Source organism: Cottoperca gobio, chromosome 17 (genome assembly GCF_900634415.1).
Source record: "Cottoperca gobio chromosome 17, fCotGob3.1, whole genome shotgun sequence".
Lineage (NCBI taxonomy): Eukaryota > Metazoa > Chordata > Actinopteri > Perciformes > Bovichtidae > Cottoperca > Cottoperca gobio.
This window is the reverse complement of record NC_041371.1, coordinates 581,617-599,308: the sequence shown is the minus strand read 5'-3', so window position 1 is coordinate 599,308 and position 17,692 is coordinate 581,617. Positions and strand designations below refer to the sequence as shown.

General features: G+C 38.1%; 1 protein-coding gene across 1 annotated transcript in view; it reads left to right on the top strand.

Moving 5' to 3' along the window:
* The window catches only part of LOC115022782 (discs large homolog 1-like protein), a 139,451-nt gene that overhangs the window by 24,400 nt on the left and 97,359 nt on the right, over positions 1-17,692 (top strand).

The window sequence follows — 17,692 nt, the reverse complement described above, 5'->3', positions numbered from 1 at the left end:
ATGACAGGAAGTAAACAGTCCGCTGTTTTCCGTCTGTTCTGGTTAATGTGTTGTTAAAAATAGAGAATATTAAAAATAGATCACACCTTTCAAAACAGGATGACGACTTTAAGGCTTCTGTTTGATGTGATCTGCTTCAGGCTCCTGTGTGGAGGAGACCAGGAGGGACTGAGCAGTGAACACACACACACACACACACACACACACACACACACACACACACACACACACTTGTGTTGTCGGTGTGCTGAGTCATCTGCTCCTCTTTAAATGTCTTTGTTACATGAAGAAAAGCTCGTTTCCAGCTGAAATGGACTCTTATCGAGCGGCGCAGAAGAATTGGTCTGAATGGGACTAATGCTTCACTCCCAACATGTTTTTAATTCCCTCAACAAATGCTGACGAAAATTATAATTTTTCACAACGAATAAAAAGTCCTTAAAATGTATTTAAATAAATATAATGAAATGTTTTTAGTTTTAGAATAAAAGCTAAACAATAATGATAAACAGAGAAATAAATAAGCAGTAACTAAGCCCCTAATCTCATGTGTCTACCCGTCAATATTTACACATGTATATACATGACAATGCTGTTAATGCTCTAAAGTAGATAAAATACTGTTCCACTATTCTATAAAATCGGCCAAGTTTGATTTTTCCGCCTTCCAAAAAGAAAGAATAGCAAAACGTTCTTCAGTCTGCGGCGCTCATCCAGCCGTGTGTGTAGCGATGGAGCCTTCCCAGTTCCAACTGGCCAATCAGGTCAGAGCTCCAGAACGAGGTTAACGAATATACATCGTTTTCTACAACATAAAATACTGGACCTTCAAAATAAAATAAGTTTTTAGTACATCGTTCAGTTTTAGAACCGTAAATTAAAAACGGTACCGTTCTGAACAAAAAGGCAAAGTGTCAGAGGCACTTGGTGCTTCCTCACGCTGTGATATTCTAACTTTATCTGGCGGAGTTTCCGTTTTGCTCAATATAAATTAAAGCAGCCAGTAACGGTTATTTTCTACATTGATGGTTTGGTGTATAAAAAGTCAGAAAATAATGAGAAATGGGCGTCAGTTTCTCAGTCCTGAGGTCGGTAAATGTCTTGTTTTGTCACTTTAATGTGAGATGCTGAAAACAGACATTTTATCATGAAAAATGACTAACGATTACCAAAACAACTTATCTTCCTGTCGATCGACAAATCGTTTAATGACGATCCTGACCCGTCCCTACCCAGAAGCGTCCCTCTGTTTCACCATTACACGTTTCCTTCATGTAATAAAGTTTCACTGGCAGCAGATGAGTTGAAACTCTTTTCTGTGATCGGATCATTATTCATGATGAATATTGTTCAGATCTGGAGCATCACTGATATTAACATTTCTCTGCAGCTGCAGGATTAACAAACTCAGTTGTAATGTGAGCAAGAAAAATGAAACCTTTATCTGAAGAGAAACTCTCGTCCTTCAGTGTTGAGGAGAGACGAGCTTTTAATGAGCGTCCGTCAGAAGTGCATATAAAAAGATATAAAAAGGCCGACTCGCTGCGTCATCATGTTTCTGTTCTGGCTGTTTGTTGTGCTGGCTCTGCTTTCCACACTCGCTGCATTTTTATGTTTCTTTGGCATCTCGTGTGTGTGTGTGTGTGTGTGTGTGTGTGAGTGTGTGTGTGTGTGTGTGTTTTTAATATCAGTATAATAATAAATTATCAGTATTATAATAAATTATCAGTATTATAATAAATTATCAGTATTATAATATCAGTATAATAATAAATTATCAGTATTATAATATCAGTATTATAATAAATTATCAGTATTATAATATCAGTATTATAATATATTATCAGTATTATAATAAATTATCAGTATTATAATATCAGTATTATAATATATTATCAGTATTATAATAAATTATCAGTATTATAATATCAGTATTATAATAATATTATCAGTATTATAATATCAGTATTATAATAAATTATCAGTATTATAATATCAGTATAATAATAATATTATCAGTATTATAATATCATTATAATAATATCAGTATTATAATATCATTATAATAATAGCAGTATTATAATATCAGTATAATAATAATATTATCAGTATTATAATATCAGTATAATAATAAATTATCAGTATTATAATATCAGTATAATAATAATATTATCAGTATTATAATATCATTATAATAATATCAGTATTATAATATCATTATAATAATATCAGTATTATAATATCAGTATAATAATAATATTATCAGTATTATAATATCAGTATAATAATAAATTATCAGTATTATAATATCAGTATAATAATAAATTATCAGTATTATAATAAAATTATCAGTATTATAATATCAGTATTATTATAATATCAGTATTATAATATATTATCAGTATTATAATATCAGTATAATAATAAATTATCAGTATTATAATATCAGTATTATAATAAATTATCAGTATTATAATATCAGTATTATAATAAATGATCAGTATAATAATAAATTATCAGTATTATAATATCAGTATTATAATAAATTATCAGTATAATAATAAATTATCAGTATTATAATATCAGTATTATAATAAATTATCAGTATAATAATAAATTATCAGTATTATAATATCAGTATAATAATAAATTATCAGTATTATAATAATATTATCAGTATTATAATATCAGTATTATAATATCAGTATAATAATAATATTATCAGTATTATAATATCAGTATAATAATAAATTATCAGTATTATAATATCAGTATAATAATAATATTATCAGTATTATAATATCATTATAATAATATCAGTATTATAATATCATTATAATAATATCAGTATTATAATATCAGTATAATAATAATATTATCAGTATTATAATATCAGTATAATAATAAATTATCAGTATTATAATATCAGTATAATAATAAATTATCAGTATTATAATAAAATTATCAGTATTATAATATCAGTATTATTATAATATCAGTATTATAATATATTATCAGTATTATAATATCAGTATAATAATAAATTATCAGTATTATAATATCAGTATTATAATAAATTATCAGTATTATAATATCAGTATTATAATAAATGATCAGTATAATAATAAATTATCAGTATTATAATATCAGTATTATAATAAATTATCAGTATAATAATAAATTATCAGTATTATAATATCAGTATTATAATAAATTATCAGTATAATAATAAATTATCAGTATTATAATATCAGTATAATAATAAATTATCAGTATTATAATAATATTATCAGTATTATAATATCAGTATTATAATAAATTATCAGTATTATAATAAATTATCAGTATTACAATATCAGTATAATAATAAATTATCAGTATTATAATAATATTATCAGTATTATAATAAATCAGTATTATAATATCAGTATTATAATAATATTATCAGTATTATAATATCAGTATTATAATAAATTATCAGTATTATAATAATATTATCAGTATTATAATATCAGTATTATAATAAATTATCAGTATTATAATATCAGTATTATAATAATATTATCAGTATTATAATATCAGTATTATAATAAATTATCAGTATAATAATAAATTATCAGTATTATAATAATATCAGTATTATAATATCAGTATTATAATATCAGTATTATAATAAATGATCGGTATTATAATAATATTATCAGATCACATTTTCACACAAAGGGAGGCTCACATGTATTAACACCACAAATATTTATAAAACCACAATAACAAATCTTCAACACTTCTGTAGTAAAAATAATGTTTTTATCTTCAGTACATATTAGTTTAGACATTTAGACTTTCTTTTTCACTTTTTATTTATGCATACAATTCATCCATCAGATCAGAGAGGGCGGGAGGAAATTCTTCAATTAAGTGCAGTTTTGGTAGCTCTTGATATTGAGTTTGAGATTCTTTGAGCTTTTCAAAAACATTTCCACTGCGCTCCAAACACAGTTTGCTCCCGCTTGCTGAGCGAGGCCGTCACCGGTACTTACGGGGCGCTGTGGTGCGGTGGGAGGGTTTTAAAAAGTCAACAGGTTGTTATGAAGAAGGGATTTCAGGGGGAAGCCCTGATGGTAGACGTCAGATGTTGATGAGGACGAGTGTGTGTCCTCAGCAGATTTTATTAAATACAGTTAATCAACATTCACTCTGCAGATTTTCTGCAGCTGTACGTTTTGGTTCAGAGATCAGAATCCTTCAGGGTTTACTGCACGGGGAGGTCACACAGCATTTATTATATCTATCTGTCATCGGAAATGTAAAAGCAGTGATTACATGAGAGGAACAGACTGTGCAGAAGTACGATCAGTTGGAGATGATGAAACCGAACAAAGCGTTCAGAAGAGCAGACGACTGTTTCACAATCTCATGTTTGTGGGATTAGACAGAAATTGGAAAATAATCCACAAAAAGTAGTTTTCTGCTCCTGGTATGAGATTGATTTTTAAAGCTAAGGTTTGTGGAGCGAACGGCTGGTGTCTGGAAATGAACTAGATATATGTATTTTATTATTATTGTTGTTGTTGGTATTAGTATTATTATTGTATTTTTATTATTTCATTATTATACGACAGAGGATCAAAACAGACAGTTTTTATATACATGAGATTTACTCAAAGTGTTTGAGGTCAGATTCACTAAACCTTCTTAATTAAACTCTTTTAACCTCCAAATTCAGTTCGATCAAAGCACTGTAGTTATTAATCGTTTTATCATTTTAAATCAACAGACAAACAAAACACTAAATATAAAAGTAGCATCAGAAGCCCTCACACATTTATCTCTATTACAGCACAGGTGTGTTTATAAACTGATAATCATGAATACTTCCACACAGAATATCACACGTCGTTATTTCTATTCTTTTCTCAGAACCACGTTGATTTCTGAGCTTTTGCAGACGTCACGCCAAAATGTACACTACAGTAGTAGTACACCTTCCTTCTTACCTTTCACAATAAAAGCCCAAGACATATACGCTGCGTAATTGTTTACCAGAGGAACTCAAATTCACTTTTGCTAAAAGTAAAGTAAAAGTCTCTCGATTTTTATTAAGTATGAAGATAAATAGTTTGAAAGCGTAGTTTTACTCAGGAGAGTATTTCACAATTTCCAGATGTTTGTTAGTGACTTCCCAGATGAGTAAAGCCTTAAAGGAGCTGCAGTGGAAGAAGTTTACTAAAGTAAAAGTAGAAATACTCCTTACAAGTAAAAACCCTGAATTTTAAGTAAAAGTACATTCGCTAATGTACTTAAAGTATCAAAAGTACTTAAAAGTATGTCGTTATGCAGAGTAGCTTTTTTATTATAGAATATTGTTTTGCTATGTTTTTATTACTACTGAGCGTTTTAATGTTGTAGTTTGTCGATGTGGAGCCAGTTTTAGATACTGTGTACTAATACTGCAGATAAGTACTTTAGTACTGCATCATATCCTCCTGTAACTATTCTGCAGAATGTCCTATTTCAGAATAATATTTATTATGCGTTCATCGCTTTAATGTTGCAGCTTGTTCTGTAATGATGCATATTAGTACATAATATTTAGTATTAAAAAGAGAACACCTGACTCTGCGTGAGAGAGAGAGAAGTCATTAAAGCCGATCATCTCAGACCTGTTTTAGTCCATCCGTGCTTTTCTGCTTGAGGACCAGGTCAAAGCATTTTCTTGTGAGTAAAACATAGTTTTTATTTTGCTTTTTGTTGACTTCATCAAGTTGCTGAGAATCCTGCAAACCTTTTGTTCACCAGAGATGTGCTCCATGCTTCTGGGGTAGAAGTCCTTCAATTGACTAAAGAGATCTGATTAAAGAGGCGTAAACATGGCATGTTTTACATGTAACCTAAGTAGGAATCATCAAATGTTGATTCCACTGCAGGAGAGACTTGATGTTCTCGGCACGCGCTGGGTAAATATGACCATATACTGTATGTTGGCAAAAATGAGTTCCAAAATATGGAGCACCCAGTATGGTGCACCCAGTATGGAGCACCCAGTATGGTGCACCCAGTATAGAGCACCCAGTATGGAGCACCCAGTATGGAGCACCCAGTATGGTGCACCCAGTATGGTGCACCCAGTATGGTGCACCCAGTATGGAGCACCCAGTATGGTGCACCCAGTATAGAGCACCCAGTATGGTGCACCCAGTATGGTGCACCCAGTATGGAGCACCCAGTATGGTGCACCCAGTATAGAGCACCCAGTATGGAGCACCCAGTATGGAGCACCCAGTATGGAGCACCCAGTATGGAGCACCCAGTATGGAGCACCCAGTATGGTGCACCCAGTATGGAGCACCCAGTATGGAGCACCCAGTATGGTGCACCCAGTATAGAGCACCCAGTATGGTGCACCCAGTATGGAGCACCCAGTATGGAGCACCCAGTATGGTGCACCCAGTATGGAGCACCCAACAGTTTTACGAAAGGTACTTAAAGTGCAGTAAGGAGGAAACTGATTCACGAAACTAAACTGTTGTTTAAAGTTTGTTTTGTGCTGTAACTCCACTCGTCTGGCACAGAAACATGCTCAAAACAAAGCATTTGAGCCAGGCATGTCTTTCTGTTTGCATTGAACTCCTTCTCTTTCTTCCCTTTTTCTGATTGTAAACAAACCTCGTCCCTCGTAGGACTCCCCCCTCCTAAATGAAATCCTGCACACGCTGGCGCAGGCTAAGCGCCCGCCCGGCCCTGATGGACAAGTAAGTACCGGACGCCTGCTGTTGTGGTGGGAGGGGGTGTCGGTGTCGTCCACCCTCGCCGCATGTCCCATCCAGTCATGTGCTTTGGATCATCTGAGGGGACGGAGAGGGGGGGGAGGTTGGGTTAGGGGTCAGGTTGGCCCAGATGACCTCAAGGTGTCGCTGTAGTTCACTCACATTAACATGACGAAGCAGCTGATCCTCTTTGAAGTGATGACGACAAAATCCATCGCAATATATTCTCAACATCATGTTGAACATTATATGTGCAACATTTCGGGCACTAAATCTTTAAATAACGCTGCACATTTCCCCGTTTCAGGATTAATAAAGGATTCTTCATGAAGCAACCAACATATTGTTAATAAACTCACATTTAGAGATAAAACCAGCAAAATAATGTTTAAAGTAAAAAGTGAGCGGCTGCAGAAGTTAGTGATTCAGTAGAAACTAAGTTTACAAAACAAACATCATTTGTCAAATACACTTAATAAACACGTTCATTTCATTTTATACAATTAATTAGAAGCTTCACCTTTTCGTCAGTACAAACTTGGCACTACCTCCAAAGTAATGTCTTATTATTATTTATATGCAACATGTGTCATTTTAAATGTTTTAAAAGTTGTATTTGTTGATTTGTAAAAACCTTCACATGGAATCTGATTCATGTTTTGTTTTAGTAACGCCTCTATATCGAAACTGAACGACATAATTACATTTAATAAAGATATTAGTTATAAATCATAAAGTTCACAGAAGACCAAAATAAGATAAAAATATATCTTCAGTCGTTGAAATATTTAAATAAATAACACTTTGAAGAAAGATCATTTAAATGAGGACAAACTGTTCATTTAGACCGTATTTAAAAGCACATGGTCGTCAAGGTTTTAGTTCCAGCTGCTTCTTGCTCCTCACTGGTTTCATATGAATTCTAATAACAGACTAAACTGAGAAGACGCGCAGCGACACGTTGGGAAGGTTTGTGCCGGGGTCAGGGGTCATCGTGCTTCATCCATCTTGGTTCATGTCGTCGGGTCTGAACAGTACACCTCCTGTCCTCCGTGCAGATGAAGCAACACTTTGTTCCACAGTGTAAAAACAATCATTTGTGTATTTAGAACACAACTTTTACAAAATGCAGCATCACGTGTACAGTTAAGTTTTGTTAGTTTCTCAGGCTCCCTCCATCAATGCTCTTACAAAACATCTAAAAGTAAAACAATGAGCATCAAAGATGGAGGTGGGCGACACGGGAACAATCTTATATCAGTCATTGTTCTGTCAACCCATCGATAAAGGGTTTAACATACCCCGCACTGAACTGGCTACATGTCGAGAGAGAATGCATACACCAATGAATATTATACTAATAGAAATATAATGAAAGTATTTTAAATCATAATAAAATGAAATAAATACTAACAAATTAAAAGTAAATGAAAGAAAAATATTTTATTTTAAAATTCATGAAAATAATTTGAGACATTTTCAAGATGAGATTATTCTCTAAAGAATTTCCCTTGTTTGTATTTGTAACATTTATAAATGAATGTTAAAGAATATTATATTTATAAACAAATGCTCTGATGTTTCTTTAAGCTGACGTAGAAACAGATCCAAATAACTGGTGCTTCCTGCGAGGGACTGGAGCTGTGCTGCTGCTCAGAACCTTCAGTGGTGGGGGGTTCATGTGGCGTTCAGTTCTGCTTTCATGTGCAGGTTGCAGGTCATGTTTTCTCTTTAGGTTCCCGTTTGTGTGTTCATGTTTTTAACGCGCATCATCACATCTTCATGTTTTGGGTTGTTAAATATGTGAATGAAGAAGATCTGAGTGGAGTTTGAAGTATTTGTTCGAGCACAGAAAGTGATAAAGTGCATCGTCTGTGCACTGCACTCGCTGTGATCCGTCTCCACCTCCCGGCTCAGAAACCAATATTTTACCTCTTTACACATAACGTCACAATCTTTTAAGTGTTTAAATGTATTGAATGAAATCAAATTCAAGAGCAGAAGATGCTTAAATAAATGGGCACACTAATAAATGACTGTAATGTGAAATGTTAAACTGTTTAGCAGTGTTGCGTAGTTATTTTTGATTTGTTTTATGCAACATTCTGGTATAAATGCTGATTTTTCTTGTAGTGTAACAGGATGAAATCGACAGAGTTCCCGTCTTAAAGTCTTAAAAGGCGTTGAATGCATTTACAAAAGTCTTAATTGGTGTTAAAATGTCTTCAATCAAAGTCTATAAAATGCTAAAACATGGGAAGTAGGATTTTATTAATAAAATCTAAGAAATGTACCGAATGCATCTCATCAAAGGAAACATCATTTTTAGTTTTAGCGTGTATTTGAAGAAGACATCTCATGTTTTCCCCGACCAACAAGTGTCGTGTTCCTTTCTTCTTCTTCAGTTTTCATTACTGTAGAGTACGGACATCTCATTCTGTGGCACTAATGAAGCTGCGCAGCCGCTGAGCTTAAGAAGATCTGACAAATTAAACAAAGCATGAAGTCAACATGGTGCAGAGAAACAAGAATAACAATTAAATAATACACTTAATATAATAAAGTTATAGAAAATATAAAATGTATGTTTATCGCTGCATTTATAATTAAATGTATCAACGTTCCTTTTCAGTAATTATATCTTTCAGAACAAGATGAACGTCTCTGCTAGTTACAGGAAAGGATTTAACAATCACTTACAGACTCTGCAGACGCTTTAGTGTGAAAATCACGCTTAGGTCACTTCCGTGCGGAGCGCTCAGTGTTTCATGAGGAGGCGTGACACGCCATACGATGACACATGATGCAGTCACATGACGATTCATGGAAGGTGTAAAATATTCATAACCACACTTTCATTTCTCCTTCATCTTTTCCTTCCTCCTCCTCTTCCATCTCCTTCCTCTCCCCTCTTCATCTTCATCTCCTCTTCATTTCTCTTCATCTTTCCTCCTCCTCCTCTTCCATCTCTTCCTCTCCCTCTTCATCTTCATTTCCTTCTTCTTCATTTCTCCTTCCATCTTTCCTCCTCCTCCTCTTCCATCTTTACTTGCCTTTTCCCTCTTCCTTTTCTCTTCCTTTTCCTCTTCCTTTCCTCCTCTCTTCCTCTTCTTCCTTCTCCTCTACTCCTCTCCTTCTTCTTCCTCTTCCTCCTTCTTTCTCTTCTTCTTCTCCTTTTCTGATATGTTGTAGTCCAGGGGTCGGGAACATTTTTGGCATGGAGAGCCATAAAAGCCAAATATTTTTAAATGTATTTCCTTGAGAGCCGTATATTTAATAATAAAATTGAGTTTTAAGTATATCACGTCTCCGAGTACTAAAAGCGGTATCAGTGTTTCCCCTACCATTGTCTGTGCCCCCCCCCCCAACAGAACCCCGCGCCCCCTTCTGATTTTTTTAAATGTAATATCCACAACTCACTTTTCAAATTGAACAGGTCTCTTTTATTAAATAAACTAAACGTTTACGTTATTTATCTCATTTATGTGCACGTTTCTGTGTTTACTGCACGGGTGTCGAACCCAAGGCCACAATTATATCCGGCCCGCGAGAAAATATCATTTCTCTATCATAACTGGCCCGCCGGTTTTGGTAATTAAATCAATGCATGGCACAACCACGGGGAAATACATATTTGAGGAAGTATCTAAATGTGTGAATGAAATGACCCTAACCCTAACTGCCCCGGGACAAACTGACGGGACTGATGACTGACTGCGATGTGATGAAAAGAGCGGATTAGTGCAGGATGCGGGAGAAGATGCAGCGGGAGAACTGTGCAGGTGAACTGATGGTGTATCACCGCATCATACACCAGGAAGCGCTGTGTTGTAAAGCTCTGGAGATGGAACATGTAATAAGCACCGTAACACAGGAAACTTTATAAGAGTCAATGTAAGTCTGTTCCTGAGGAGATACATTCTGAACACGGCGGTGCGATGGAGTCGAGGGAAAGTGTTGAATAGATTTTTCGAGTTGCGTGAGGAAATCTGCCAGTTTTTGGAAGCAAAGGGAAACACAGCACAGATCTCTGGGACGATGTGAGCTGGACTGTTTGTGTGTGACATATGAAGCATCTCACTGTTAAATCTGCAGCTTCAGGGCCGTGTGATCACGGACATGTATGATGCAGTGACAGCGTTCCAAGCCGAGCTGCCTGTGGGAGACTCGGATGCAGCAGGAAACTTTGGTCACTGCCTGTTTCCAAACACTGACGAACATCTCCACCGCTGTGTTCCCGACTGCGCATGAACTGCTCAGCAATCCGTTGGCAGTTGATGTGGAAACAGCACATGTGAACATGGAGCTGATTGAGCTCCAGTGTAACGACACACTCAAGGCAAAGTGTGACTCTGTGGGCGCTGCAGTTTCCAAGCTTCACCCCCGAAACGATGCCTTAATGTTGGCCCTCTCTGTGATTCAGTTCGACACCCCTGGTCTACTGCTTGCTTTGCTCAGTTTCTCCTCAGCTGTTTCGTGAAGGGCAGGGCTCCGTTTTCAGACTGTTTGTCCGTTTGCATTAATATTCAACGCAATAATAGATGACATTTAAATATAAAGATTTAAGAGGATGAGAGTTGACAGGAGCTTTATAACATGTTTGTTCATGGGTTTTTTTCTGTCTTTTAATTAGCTTTCTTCACGCTCATTATTTAGTTTAATATGTTCTTTTAATAACACTTTTGATATAAATACCTCTGCTCGTATTACACATTCCTAACGTACAGGTATTTTAATGCTGCCTTCACTTGTTGTTGGAATAAGTCGATTTTTACGTTTGGAGTTCCACAAATAACCCAATTTAATAGCAAACAGGAGTGAGTAAATGTACTTAAGATGCTTAAATGACTGACGAGTCTAATTAACTTAATTATTAATTACTTTCACCTCTTTTGGTCATGAACTGCTCAGGATAAGTGTTAAGTTTCAGGAGGTTTAAGATTTCCCACAGCTCCTAAACGTAGCCTCAGAGTGGTCCAGTGCTCCCGCTGAGCCCCGGATACCGGGATGAAGGAGGACCGGGGATGCAGGAGGCGGCTCTCCGCCGGTAAATAGTGGCTGTCGGTCGGTGTGGCTGTGTGCGTGTAACGTTATTTCTGAAGATGGAGACTTTATGAAACCGTGAGGAATCTGCCTGACTCACCGGAGCAGCAGGACGGACTGCACGCGATGAGATGCCTGTGTTCCCGGGCTTTACTCCCGGCTCGGAACGATGGACTGCATATGTATTGTCACGACTAAGGTAACGCGTGAAAAACCTCCATTGAATGCCAACACACAAACACTGTAGATGGCGAGTTCTCTCAATTATAAGTCTGTGTTAAATTCGGCGTTCATGTGATCCACCAAACCGCACTTGTTTCGCTAAAGAAATCTACTTTTTTGGCACTGTTCGCGTCTCAATCCAACGGTCTTTTCCCACTAATTGTGGCGACCACATTTTAAAAGTGAAGTTTTTACAGAAATACTGTAAATATTTATGCATTATATTACTGCCGAATTGAAAATAACACTGTCTACATATAAAGACAAATACAATGTGATCCCTCCATGTCATGGGTTTTTATGGATAAATAAGAAATGTTTAATGTGTCATATTTCTTAATGGTAGTTTGGTGTAGCGTTTTCTCAGGAGGGCGCAGGGGACCGTCAGTGTCTTCAGGATGCACATTTTACTTACGTTAGATAACTACTTAAATAAGGTAACGTTATTTAACATTAATGGCTGATGGTTTGCAGTCTAACCAGTGCCTTTTGGATTGATTAGAGTGGTTGATTCTGACAATATTGCGCTAATTGCTCATGTGGAGCTGCCCTGTGTTTAATTAAATTAAGAGCTCAGTATCCCTCCTGTCATAAGTCACATTAACAACCTTTTATTCATCCTGAAAAAGATAATAATCATAATGATACTGCTCCATATAGTCTGTCATCTTTCTGTGGCTGCTGTCTATCTTCAGTACTGGAGGAGGGAAGTACATGTTCCACCTCCAGCACATGATTGGAGGGGGGTAGGCGACCTTGTGTCTTGTGCTATTCATAGAAAAACCTGGAAAATAAGTTGAGAAAAAGGGTTAGGGTTAGGGTTAGGGTCAAACGTCTCAGCCAGCAGCTGTGTTCAGGTCCAGACTGGGTTTTGAACGTACAGCAGTTTTGTTGTAGATTACCTTGTTTCCCACATGTCCTGGACAACCTGGAACATTAAGACTTGTTCCAGGTACAGAGAAATACACCTGGGGAAATGAATGATCCAAGAGACGTCCACCCAAACATAAACAAAGTTTTCTCTCGTCATGGTTGTTCACTTACAGTATGTCTGAATACATTAAACAATTTACAGTTAAACAAAATCTGTCACAATGTGAAGATTTTAACACTAAATCCATTCCGTTGACTTTAGTTTTAGTTTTGTAACAAAACTAAAACATAAATGTTTGAAATGTAAACTATGGACGTAGTCTCCGTGGCGTTCTGAAGAGCCGCTGTGAAGCTCAGAGTGGGCGGCTCCGGCCGGCGCCATCTTGGCCGTGATGCCACCGTCAACTCCGGCTAATCTAAAACTGGGCATCGTGGGTGGAGTTGAGGCGGGTCCCTAATATTCATAACTTTAAGCCTTAATATAACAAACAGGTGAGTTCTACGTACCGTTGTGATGGACAGGGATACTAACTAACACACACACACAGACACACACAGACAGACAGACAGACAGACACACAGACAGACAGACAGACACACACACAGAGACACACACAGACACACACAGACAGACAGACAGACAGACAGACACACAGACAGACAGACAGACAGACACACAGACAGACAGACAGAGACACACACAGACAGACAGACACACACACAGAGACACACACAGACAGACACACAGACAGACAGACAGACAGACACACAGACAGACAGACAGAGACACACACAGACAGACAGACAGACACACACACAGAGACACACACAGACAGACACACAGACAGACACACACAGAGACACACACAGACACACATAGACAGACAGACACACACACAGACAGACAGACAGACAGACAGACAGACAGACACAGACAGACAGACACACACACACACACACACAGAGCCTGCAGCAGCTGGAGGTTAAGGGATGGTAAACAAAGCTGCAGGGGCTGATGGGAATGTCGCTGAGCTTTTTACCTGCTGAGGTTTGTTTGTAACGTGACGAACACACTGCAGCCGGGTTATTGTGGCGGTGTGTTGATGGATGATCTCTGCTCCGATCGGCAGCTCTCCGCTCTCGTGGGAAAACGTGACTTAATTATTGATGTTAATTTCAGGCTGCTGTAGCTGAAGGTGACCCTAACCCAGTGAGTTACAGGATGAGACTTAACATGACGTCACCCTCTGCGAGGTTTATTTTAGTCCTTTTTATTTTTATATAATTATTTATGCAATACGTGTTGTAAAATCTGTTTTATTTTAGTAACATTTTAACTTTTCACTTTTAGCTTTATTCTTTTCCATTTTAGGTATTTATCATTTTAAAAGTTAACGTTATAGTTTTTACAGTAATTAACTTTTTTATTAAACTTTTTTGAGAAATAGTATTTTTTTAATTAAGTATAATTACATTTTGTATTCTATTGTTTAAATAACTTTATTTTTTTTAATAGTTTTTATATATAAAGTATATTACATTTTGATTTATTTTATTTATACAGTATAATTTGATACTTTTGTGTGACAGAAGTAGCTCCACCTACCACCTGACTCACCTGTGACAAACCAGGAAACAGGTTGTTATTCACTGAGACACACACACACGGAGAGACGGACGATAAGATTCGACTTCACATCAAAACCTCCACTTCAAGCAGCTGCTGAATCCAAACACTGAACCAGAGTTTTACAAAGTGAAGTAACTTTTAGGGAGCGACTGAGCGTCTGTGTTTCCTGCTTCACTCAGAGACTAAATGTCTTCCAGATTAGAGGAAGATCTCTGCTGTTCTGTCTGGACCATCAGCAGCCAGTGTGTGTCGTCTGCAGAGATTCAGAGGAACACAGCGACCACAGATTCAGACCCATCGATGAAGCTGCACGACAACACAAGAAGGAACTTCAGGAAACTCTGCAGCCCTTAAAGAAGAAGAAGTGAAGTCTGATCAAACAGCAGGACACATGAAGGTCCAGGCCCGACGCACAGAGACGCAGGTTAAGGAGCAGTTTAAGAAGCTGCACCAGTTTCTAGAAGAGGAAGAGGAGGCCAGGATGGCTGCACTGAGGGAGGAAGAGGAGCAGAAGAGTGTGATGATGAAGGAGAAGATGGAGGCTCTGAGCAGAGAGATAGCAGCTCTTTCACACACAGTCAGAACCACAGAGGAGCAGCTGAGAGCTGAAGACGTCTCATTCCTGCACAGCTACAGGACTGCAGTGCAGAGAGTCCAGCTGCAGCGCCCCCTGCTGGAGGCTCCACAGCTGCTCTCAGGAGCTCTGATAGACCAGGCCGAACACCTGGGCAACCTCACCTTCAACATCTGGAACAAGATGAAGGAGATGGTCTCCTACTCTCCTCTGATTCTGGACCCAAACACTGCTGGTCCAGGACTCATCCTGTCTGAAGATCTGACCAGTGTGAGAACAGGACAGAGACAGCAGCTTCCTGATAATCCAGAGAGGCTTGAGAGTGACTGCTCTGTCCTGAGCTCTGAGGGCTTTAACTCAGGGACTCACAGCTGGGACGTCCGGGGTGGAGACAGTACATTCTGGTTTCTGGGTTTGTTAGCAGAGTCTGTCCAGAGGAAGAGAAACATACGGTCTGGATTATGGACACTATGGTTCTATGATGGTGACTACAGAGCACTCTCTCCATCACATCCAGTCACTGATCTCTCGGTGCAGAAGAAGCTCCAGCTGACACTAACACACACATACACACACATACACACCTTCACACACACTTTCACTGAGAGGATGAAGTGAAGGTCTCTGTGACCGTAGGACAGCAGGATTAGATCTGGGATTTATATACGAGTGTAAAAGTGTTCAATTTCGAGTCAAAGATGTTGAAACAACAGACGAATAGTATAAACGAACACAAATGTGTAACGATAATGGAAGAATGTTTTCAGTCAAGTAAAGGTTCGTTCTTCTGGAAGGAATGATCTGTACACTTTGAGTTCATGAGGATTCACCAAAACTATTTCAAATGGTGAATTATAAAGTTTTTATCTGTTCAAACAAGGAAAGAAGAAAAACATTGTATTCAAACATTTTGTGAAGAGTAGGTCAACAGATAATGCAATAAGAACAATGATAATAACAATAATAATATGCTGTAGACGGGAGGAGGATGAATATTGTATTACCCGCAGTGTGTTTTGTCTCCTGAAGGAGGACACTAGCCAAGAGGAGCACCCATGTGTGTTAAACAAGCTCACACACTCAGATAAACACACTCGCACACAAAGAGAGGACACTGCCAGCAGACTGCAGCGAGGTGAGGAGAACAGAAGGAGAGGTTGGAGAGGAGGAGGAGGAACAGAGAGCATGCTGGGAAGACGTGGGCGGGGTGAGGAGGGAAATTGTCTCTTTGCTTAGTGTACAGTCGGGATGGTAATGACCTTTGACCTCCAGGGTGATGACTTTACTCCGTGTACTCCGTGTACTCCGTGTATTCTGTGTACTCTGTACTCTGTGTACTCTGTACTCTGTGTACTCTGTGTACTCCGTGTACTCGGTGTACTCTGTACTCTGTGTACTCTGTGTACTCTGTACTCCGTGTACTCTGTACTCCGTGTACTCTGTACTCCGTGTACTCCGTGTACTCTGTACTCTGTGTACTCCCTGTACTCGGTGTACTCTGTACTCTGTGTACTCTGTGTACTCCGTGTACTCGGTGTACTCCGTGTACTCGGTGTACTCTGTACTCTGTGTACTCTGTGTACTCTGTACTCCGTGTACTCTGTACTCCGTGTACTCTGTACTCCGTGTACTCCGTGTACTCTGTGTACTCTGTACTCGGTGTACTCTGTACTCTGTGTACTCTGTACTCTGTGTACTCTGTGTACTCCGTGTACTCGGTGTACTCCGTGTACTCGGTGTACTCTGTGTACTCTGTACTCTGTGTACTCTGTACTCCGTGTACTCCGTGTACTCTGTGTACTCTGTGTACTCCGTGTACTCTGTACTCGGTGTACTCTGTACTCTGTGTACTCTGTGTACTCCGTGTACTCGGTGTACTCTGTGTACTCTGTACTCTGTGTACTCTGTGTACTCTGTACTCTGTGTACTCCGTGTACTCCGTGTACTCTGTACTCGGTGTACTCTGTACTCGGTGTACTCTGTGTACTCTGTACTCGGTGTACTCCGTGTACTCCGTGTACTCCGTGTACTCTGTACTCGGTGTACTCTGTACTCGGTGTACTCTGTACTCTGTACTCTGTACTCTGTGTACTCTGTACTCTGTGTACTCGGTGTACTCTGTACTCGGTGTACTCTGTACTCTGTGTACTCTGTACTCTGTGTACTCGGTGTACTCTGTACTCGGTGTACTCTGTACTCGGTGTACTCTGTACTCTGTGTACTCTGTACTCGGTGTACTCTGTACTCGGTGTACTCTGTACTCTGTGTACTCTGTACTCTGTACTCGGTGTACTCTGTACTCGGTGTACTCTGTACTCTGTGTACTCTGTACTCTGTGTACTCTGTACTCCGTGTATTACTGCTACTGTATTGCTGAACAACCTCAATCTGACAAATAAAGAATATTTTGATGGGGAAAAAATGCTTTTTCTAATGTTTACCGTTTTATTATTTTCAGCGTCGTGGCAGGACATGACACAGGTTTTGTTTGTGTGTCGAGATGCTCAGAGGAAGTTAAAAGTGCCAGCGTGTGTGTGTGTGTGTGTGTGTGTAGAACGTATCAGTACTTACTAAGGATGTAGT